General features: G+C 37.2%; 1 long non-coding RNA gene across 4 annotated transcripts; it reads left to right on the top strand.

Annotated features, from left to right (window-relative positions):
* The first annotated feature begins 3,849 nt into the window (after window positions 1-3,849).
* Window positions 3,850-8,921, top strand: LOC117576381 (uncharacterized). 4 transcript variants are annotated; one of them, XR_007955208.1, is made up of 3 exons: window positions 3,850-3,922; window positions 3,994-4,085; window positions 8,561-8,921. It is a non-coding gene; the product is annotated as an uncharacterized LOC117576381 (long non-coding RNA). The 4 variants fall into 4 exon arrangements; XR_004572942.2 differs by lacking the exon at window positions 8,561-8,921 and adding an exon at window positions 4,155-4,516; XR_007955207.1 differs by lacking the exon at window positions 3,994-4,085 and adding an exon at window positions 8,400-8,491 and having other exon boundaries at window positions 3,855-3,922; window positions 8,561-8,919.
* Window positions 8,922-9,278: the final 357 nt, after the last annotated feature.

Below are 9,278 nucleotides of genomic sequence, written 5' to 3'. Positions count from 1 at the left end.
GTATAGGTATAGGTATAGGTATAGGTATAGGTATAGGTATAGGTATAGGTATAGGTATAGGTATAGGTATAGGTATAGGTATAGGTATAGGTATAGGTATAGGTATAGGTATAGGTATAGGTATAGGTATAGGTATAGGTATAGGTATAGGTATAGGTATAGGTATAGGTATAGGTATAGGTATAGGTATAGGTATAGGTATAGGTATAGGTATAGGTATAGGTATAGGTATAGGTATAGGTATAGGTATAGGTATAGGTATAGGTATAGGTATAGGTATAGGTATAGGTATAGGTATAGGTATAGGTATAGGTATAGGTATAGGTATAGGTATAGGTATAGGTATAGGTATAGGTATAGGTATAGGTATAGGTATAGGTATAGGTATAGGTATAGGTATAGGTATAGGTATAGGTATAGTAAGTTTATAAAGATAGGTATATTCAGATTCTGCAGATTCTTCTATTCACTCTTCTACTTCAACTGCAATGTTTTAGTAAAGCAAAAAAGCTTGCTAATAAAAATTCATAAAAAGTTAAAAATCGCATAACAAAACACCAAAATGATATGTATTCAATATATAAATATCGATCTTTGAACTGATATCGATTTTAGAGTTAACATAGTTGGGTTCATGCCCATGCCTCTGAAGTTACTTTAAGTTGTGAGCTGACAGTGAGTGGCAACAATAAAGAAAAATATATAAAACTAAAGTGCCAAAGTGTTTAATCATTTATTTAGCTTGTATAGCATATAACTTAAATCGATTATAACTATCTGTTTCATTAAAAGGAACTCAATAAATTAAATTTATTTGCTTGGCCATTAAATGTGATTGATTCGAGTGTTGTTTTATTAGAGAGTCTTAAAACGCCGTTGGAAGTGCTTTATTCTTTAATTTGAATTGTGAGAATTCTCCACTTAAATTTATCTACATATAATTACAAATTTAAAAAAAAAATTGAATTATTTTGTGTAGCAGGACGTGTGCCTACACACACATACACACATATACATTAACTCGATGCTCTCTCGGCTATCCGAACTATCTCTCTCGATATTGACTCTCTTCATCATTTCTCTCTTTTCACATTCTATGTTATACATAATTAAGCTATGCGGTCAGTCTTGATCGAATAGCGTAATAAATCGGACGCTAAGCTACAATTCGTATTGTTTTATTAACTACCACATTTGTGAGTAAAATATATATAGTTTTATACAAAAAATTCTCTATTCTGCAGTGTAAAAATATTAAAGTTCTTAGAGTGAAAATTGCTTGCCATGAGAATTTTAGCAAAATTTTTGGCTCACTTGAGCGTCTCTTTTTTTGCAGGGAATGAAAATAGGGACAACTCCCGATAGCAGCTTATCATTGAGTTGATTGGTGGGAGCAGCGAGCAGCGAGCAAAACAAAGTTCATGTTGTTGCTGGCAATTCGGTGGCGAGCGAATAAAATAAAATGATATCGTGTAATTGGAGCAAAGTTATCAACAAGTGTTGCGCATAAACGCAATGCATGTTCTTTTGGGAGGGGGGAAGGGGCGAGAAGTGTTTAGTCTGCGCGACTTCTAGAGAGAGGGAGAAAGTGAGTGAGTGCGTGGAGGGGAAAGGGAAGTGAGAGGGGCGAGGAAAGTGTGAAGTGTGTGGCATTGGCATCGAGTTTAATATTACGAGCAAAGTGTGTTGTGCTTGCTGCTTGCCTGCTACATGGTGACGTGGCGTGTGGCATGCGGCATGTGGCACAGTCTCTGCGGCATAGTGAGAATTGAGTGGAGAAGGGGAGTGGACGGGAGACGGGAAGTGGGAAGTGGGCAGAACAATCGATTTTGCTGGCTTAAGTCAAGTAAAACTCAACCTTAAAAATGCGCTTAAGTTTTATTGTATTCCAATCTCATTAAGTTCTTTTATTATTATTTGTATTTTGCTGGCTGTCATGCTAGCTCCCTCTATCTTCCCCCCTCTCTCTCTCTCTTCCTCTTTTCCACTCCCCTCCCTTTCGGTCTCTTTTGCTGTCGCTTTAATGCTATGTATCTGTGCCCATTGCCTTGGCTCCAATTTACGCGCTCACAACTTGTCCCTTAGCATCTTATTGTTGTAGTTGTTATTGTTGTTGTTGCTGCTGTTGCTAGTTGTTGTTGTTGTCGACTGTTGCTGGCAGCGTTTGACGCATGTTGGCAACAAAAGCGTGGCCTGCGTGTGCGTGTGCGTGGTGCAAATAAAATCGCATAAAATAAAGCAATATCCTTCACTTATTTGACATTTTGGGGCAACATTAATGAGGCTTGTTGCTGCCACACTTCGATGGAGGCGAGAGAGGGGGGGTGGGGGAGCGAGGGCAACACGTTGCGTGGCCAAAACGTTTTCGACAGGCGTTTTAAATTCAGTCGGAAGTGGGAGAGGGAGAGGGGGGAAGGAAACGACAGCCTCAATATTGGTTGTGTTTGCGCACATGCTGCCATCTCCCTCACTTACTCACTCTCTCTCTTTCGCTCTTTCGCTCTTCTTCTCTTGTTGTCGGCATCGTCTTCGCTTTCGTCTTGTTTGCCTTTTGTTGCATTTTGCATACTGTACATCGATTTGCATAATCTTAAGCTTTTGCACTCGCCAAGGGATTTTACAGCACACGCCCAATACAACAGATCCGTGTCCCCCTGCTTCTCCCCTCTCTCTCCACTCTTCTATCGACCTTTAAGTCTCTGTTTCAATTTCATGTGCAGCTTGCTTCGTCTCTGCATTTGTCTCGCATCTCAAATTATTTGACTGCATCTTTAACTGAGCATAAACAATTGTTGCAAACTGTAAACAGCATCCACTGCAACTCGTGCAACAATTTGTGGAACGTGCCACATGAGTGCCGCACATAAATAGTGCAGAAGTAATCCCTCATTTGGGGATTAAAGCAGATTCTCTTCTATGCATTCATTGTCTTTGGCTATTGCTTTTGCTTTTGCACTTAAACCCTGCTAAATTGTTAATAACTTCGACAACAATTGCACAATGCACAATTCATGGCACATTGCAACTTAATGTTAATGCTCTTTACCACTTGTATTACACAATTTGTGCTCTCTCTCTCTCTCACTTGGTTTAAAACAGATTTGAAACAGCTTAACCACAGCTTCAATTGTTTATAGCTTGCATTTATATTCGTAATTCACACTTCTCTTCAAACACTCAACAATTGCCTCGGCATTAACAATTTATGCGAATGTTAACTGAGCGTTAAAAGAATGCACAATTTTTCGGTTAATTGCTTCTATTTCAATTTGTGCAACTTGTGCAATTTTAATCGTCTCTGCTTGCTTTAATTTTAACTAGCAATTTCTTTTAATGAATTTAATTTTGTGCAATGTTTGAAATAAGGCTAGTGTAATAGGCCGCTTGTCGTATCTGAAATTGGCTAAGCCTAAAAGTATGCAACATTTTTTTTCGTTCTTTTTCTATACACATACATATTTCTACCTATTATTTATTATATTATTTATTTATATGTTTATTGTACTAGTTAATTTGTATTATTTAATTTGTTTCGTTGTATAACATAATTTGTAGTCTGAGAAAATGGTACTCAATGTCTTGTCGTGTTTTGTGCTTAGAAGCGGAGCTTTATTTACAAATGATACTGAAAGCTCCAGAAATAGCGCCATCTATTGGTGGACCACGATACATGCAAGCATTAATTGCTAGATCAGCTGATCGTGTGAAGTCCAGACCAAAATAGACAAGCGATTACCTTTTTGAGTAGGATTAATTGTCAAATTTCCGAAAAAAAAAGGTTTTTGTTGTTGGTTTTTTTGGCAAGAAAAATGGTTGGCAGGTTATGTGCCGAACCTGAAAAAAAATGTATACAAGTGCATGTGACTAAAAAGTATATATCTCAGTGAAGTGGTTGGCGAAGCCTGATGCAGATATCTTACTTGTAAGTATACAATGATACTGCAATGTATAATTGTTATACTGATATATTAATGGTATTTGTTCTCGCAAAAGTGCACCTTTGCCGTCAACCCAACACATGCAATAGATGGTTGTCCACTGCAGGAGTTTGTCCTCCCATACCAAGTGCCGTTTTCCAGATTAGGGTAAATATTTGTTGAACGTATGTTTAGTTTTTCGTTGTTCTAAGTTTAGTTTTGTCTATTTATTTTTAGATTCGGCACTTAGTCATATTTTATATAAAACCTGGTATTAAACTGACTCTAATGACCCAGTCATATTTTATATAAACCCAGCCATATTTTATATAATAGCCCAGCGGTAGAATTTTAAATTAATTTAAACTGCAACTTCAACAGACCCAACTGCTTGATTAACGGCCAACCACCCAAAGCTCCACGTCGCAGCTGTGCTGGCCAGATCAGCTGTCTGGACAACACAAACAGTTGAGCGGTTGTTAGCTTCAGACGCTCATTGAGCATCAGGAGAATTGCAGGCTGTGATTCTACTGCCGAAAGCACCTGCGTCTGCCAGCCGTGCGTTCTTCGTTTACTGGTTGTTCCGCACTTGTGGTGGCCCAGGAGAAAGGCGAACAGCTGGATAGCAGCTTATGTTTTTTTTTTTGTTTGTTGATTCTTGTTAGGTTACGTTGTTCTGTCCCAATTATGCATCTATAAGTGATAGTCCATCAATGTTGTAAGTGTACTATGATGTGGCGAGAAAGTTGAACCAACAACTTTTCTTGGGCCCTCATAATACAAGTACCGCTGTACTATTGTATAAAAATAGAAGTGACAATCATTTAAGAATGCATGTAAGGCAACACATATAGGCAAATTATTATTGTAAAATTGTATTTAGTTATAAAAATTAATGTTTTTATATTGCCTGAAAAGCATGTAAAACCATACTTGCATACATTTGTATGTATGCATGTTTGTTTTGATCGACGCTACCGGTCATAGCAAGCAGCTTCCCTGCAGGCGCAAAAGCTCGCAATTATTATTATTCCCCACAGATACACCACAGACAGGCACCAACACAAGGAAAGATCTTTCTGCGTGGGAGTCTCTAATGTATGTAAGTCTGTTTCACTCTAACTAATTAATAATCTATGAGCTAGAGCTAAAGCTTCCCTTTTGCTGGTGGTCCATCTGACCATAGCGCTGCTACAGCTGTCTGCAATCCCAGCGGTCAGTGACCTTGCGAGACTGGCAATAGCAAAACATTTCACTGAGTGACAGCCATCAGCTGATCCTCATTTTTACTTGCATCTAGTGCTTGCCTATATTCGGTGTGATGGTCTAACATTGCATTCCTAAATGAACCAAAACTAGTTCATTTTAGCTCATTTTTTTCCTTCTCTTAATTTATTCAACATTTAAATGCAAAAATAATTATTTATATTATAATTATGCTAGATCATATTTTATATTTATAGGTTAATTATTTTTAGTTTTTCTTTATTTACTTTTTTTTTTTTGCCTTATTTAATTAATTCCGCCTCATACACACTTAATATGTTTGTCCGTTAAATTATTTATTTATTTATTTTTCTTGTCATTTCGTTTGTAATGTTAAAATTCAAATCACTTTTCTTATATGTTAATAAATTAAGTATGTCCGCTTAATTGTTCACTTTTATTTGGAACCATGCCTAACGAAGCAGGAGTAGGTTAGCCGAACCACTTCTTTTAGGGATCCTGCCAACTTTTTAGTTTTTGGCATTTGAATGCAGGATCACGGTAGGGTGGGCGTCTGCACACAATAACAGCTGTGTTGCGTTAGAGAGTGGCTCCGTCTTCTTTGTTAACCTACCTTCCTCTCCTTCCCTTTCTCTTCTCTTTCACTATTGTTTCATGTAACCTTCCCATTGCACTCCTTCTCTGTTTTCCCATATGTACGCGAATTTTAAATGTATTATTATTATAAGTGGTGCGTCCTATTAGTTGGCCCTTTCCTTGAACCCCATGCTATCTGAGCAAAGCCCGGAGAAGCCAGCGCGTACGCCATACTAGTAATCCTTCCACCAGCACCAGACGAATATTACACTAGTGATTCGTTACAGATATAATTATAATTTAATAATATATTTTGGCGCCCAACGTGGGGCCTGTTTTTGTATAGAATCTAAACATGGCCTTTAAAAATATTATATATGCTCTAGAATCAATAACATCTAGTGATTCAAGTCTTTTTGTTGTCCTTCTCCATAATTGTGTACTAGGTTAGTCTCTTTGTGTCTGTGTTATTAGTGAGAAAGTAATACCTCATCAAATCAGGACAAAAGAACTTAACCAAGACGGTAGTGGTTGACGTTTTCGAAAATAATAGCTTCAAAATGGCTTTATACTCAAACGGTCAAACTGTCTACTGTCGTTTATATGCTATCGTATTTCTTAAGGTGTAGAGCTTGCTTTGAAAAAGTTCGTGGACCAGATCTGCCTCTTGCGGTAAGCAAAACACCTAATGAAAACGATGGAAATAAAGTAGTACCACAAAATTAATTCAGCAATTGACAGTTAAACTCATTGACTGGGGTTGCATAGTCCCGTGGTGGCGCAAGTCAGCTTAGTGTGTTTAGTACTGTTTATTGTCCGTCTTTAGCGATCATAAAAGTTTACAGTGTAATATTACTAATTAGGCGATCTATTATCGACTGAGTATGGTTTGCATGCGCTATTATGCTATACATAGTTTTGAAATAATTGCTCTTAAAGTTGGTATTATTAACAGGCAGAAGCTTTATGAATGTTTATATTGTTCCCAATTTCTTTTCTTTTAGTGGCTGTTAGGGCATTCACATTTCAGTTAGTGTTTGAAACGGATCGTGGCTCAGAGCTGCTTTCTCGTCATACTAATTGAAGGTATGCTTATCTAGCAACTAGTCCTATCCTTTTCCATTCATTCCTATTCTTTTCTTCTTTTTCGATATCTGCTTTTTGATTCTGTGTTGATCACTACACACGAGCATGGTCGTTATCTTCTGCGTGGATACGAGTGTAAGTGGTAGTGATGCAACCAAAATCTATCTGTAGGTGGACATTGGTTCTAAATATTCGCTTGGAACAAGTAAGTGGTTTCGAACTACTTAACTTGCCGCTATATTTGGAACTATGTTTTTTCGAATTCCCTATTTTCATTGGTTTCGATATATACTTCTTTTTTGTGTTAATCACTATACACGAGCATGGTCGTTATCTTATGCGTGGATACGAGTGTAAGTGATAGTGATGCAGCCAAAATCGATCTGTATCTGGAACAATGTTTCGAATTTCCTCTTTTCTTTTTCAATATCTTTTTTTTCTGGGTTAATCACTACACATGAGCATGGTCGTTATCTTCTGCGTGGATACGAGTGTAAGTGGTAGTGATGCAACCAAAACCTATCTGTGTTCTTAAATTTCCTATTTCCTTTTTCATCCATATCTGTTTTCGACTATTAGTTAGCAACTCTTCTTTCGATAAGTGTTGCATGGTTCCAAATTTATTCATGGTATATTGGTTTATATTTTTGAGTTTGATTTCGATTATTGTTTGTTTATTTAATATTGTTTTGTGTTTCATACGTTTTTTATTGTTTAGTTTGCAATTTATAAATAGTCAATTTCGCCAAGATGTTTGATGCACCCGGCTCAGACTGACAGCGTTGCCTCAATTACCTTTGACAATTCGCAGCAACTCGAGTTGACATCGGAGCAACAAACAGAACTGGCAAATTTCATACGAAGGACCTTAGGCAATAATCGTTTATCTTGCATCATTGCAGTTAAGCTACCTCCAAGCGGGTATCCCACTTTGTCGTTACAACGACTAAGTGTGATTTTGCCAGGGGGATGTGTAATAGGCCGCTTGTCGTATCTGAAATTGGCTAAGCCTAAAAGTATGCAACATTTTTTTTCGTTCTTTTTCTATACACATACATATTTCTACCTATTATTTATTATATTATTTATTTATATGTTTATTGTACTAGTTAATTTGTATTATTTAATTTGTTTCGTTGTATAACATAATTTGTAGTCTGAGAAAATGGTACTCAATGTCTTGTCGTGTTTTGTGCTTAGAAGCGGAGCTTTATTTACAAATGATACTGAAAGCTCCAGAAATAGCGCCATCTATTGGTGGACCACGATACATGCAAGCATTAATTGCTAGATCAGCTGATCGTGTGAAGTCCAGACCAAAATAGACAAGCGATTACCTTTTTGAGTAGGATTAATTGTCAAATTTCCGAAAAAAAAGGTTTTTGTTGTTGGTTTTTTTGGCAAGAAAAATGGTTGGCAGGTTATGTGCCGAACCTGAAAAAAAATGTGTACAAGTGCATGTGACTAAAAAGTATATATCTCAGTGAAGTGGTTGGCGAAGCCTGATGCAGATATCTTACTTGTAAGTATACAATGATACTGCAATGTATAATTGTTATACTGATATATTAATGGTATTTGTTCTCGCAAAAGTGCACCTTTGCCGTCAACCCAACACATGCAATAGATGGTTGTCCACTGCAGGAGTTTGTCCTCCCATACCAAGTGCCGTTTTCCAGATTAGGGTAAATATTTGTTGAACGTATGTTTAGTTTTTCGTTGTTCTAAGTTTAGTTTTGTCTATTTATTTTTAGATTCGGCACTTAGTCATATTTTATATAAAACCTGGTATTAAACTGACTCTAATGACCCAGTCATATTTTATATAAACCCAGCCATATTTTATATAATAGCCCAGCGGTAGAATTTTAAATTAATTTAAACTGCAACTTCAACAGACCCAACTGCTTGATTAACGGCCAACCACCCAAAGCTCCACGTCGCAGCTGTGCTGGCCAGATCAGCTGTCTGGACAACACAAACAGTTGAGCGGTTGTTAGCTTCAGACGCTCATTGAGCATCAGGAGAATTGCAGGCTGTGATTCTACTGCCGAAAGCACCTGCGTCTGCCAGCCGTGCGTTCTTCGTTTACTGGTTGTTCCGCACTTGTGGTGGCCCAGGAGAAAGGCGAACAGCTGGATAGCAGCTTATGTTTTTTTTTTTGTTTGTTGATTCTTGTTAGGTTACGTTGTTCTGTCCCAATTATGCATCTATAAGTGATAGTCCATCAATGTTGTAAGTGTACTATGATGTGGCGAGAAAGTTGAACCAACAACTTTTCTTGGGCCCTCATAATACAAGTACCGCTGTACTATTGTATAAAAATAGAAGTGACAATCATTTAAGAATGCATGTAAGGCAACACATATAGGCAAATTATTATTGTAAAATTGTATTTAGTTATAAAAATTAATGTTTTTATATTGCCTGAAAAGCATGTAAAACCATACTTGCATACATTTGTATGTATGC

The sequence above is a fragment of the Drosophila albomicans genome, chromosome X (assembly GCF_009650485.2).
Source record: "Drosophila albomicans strain 15112-1751.03 chromosome X, ASM965048v2, whole genome shotgun sequence".
Lineage (NCBI taxonomy): Eukaryota > Metazoa > Arthropoda > Insecta > Diptera > Drosophilidae > Drosophila > Drosophila albomicans.
This window is presented reverse-complemented; position numbering and strand designations above follow the sequence as displayed.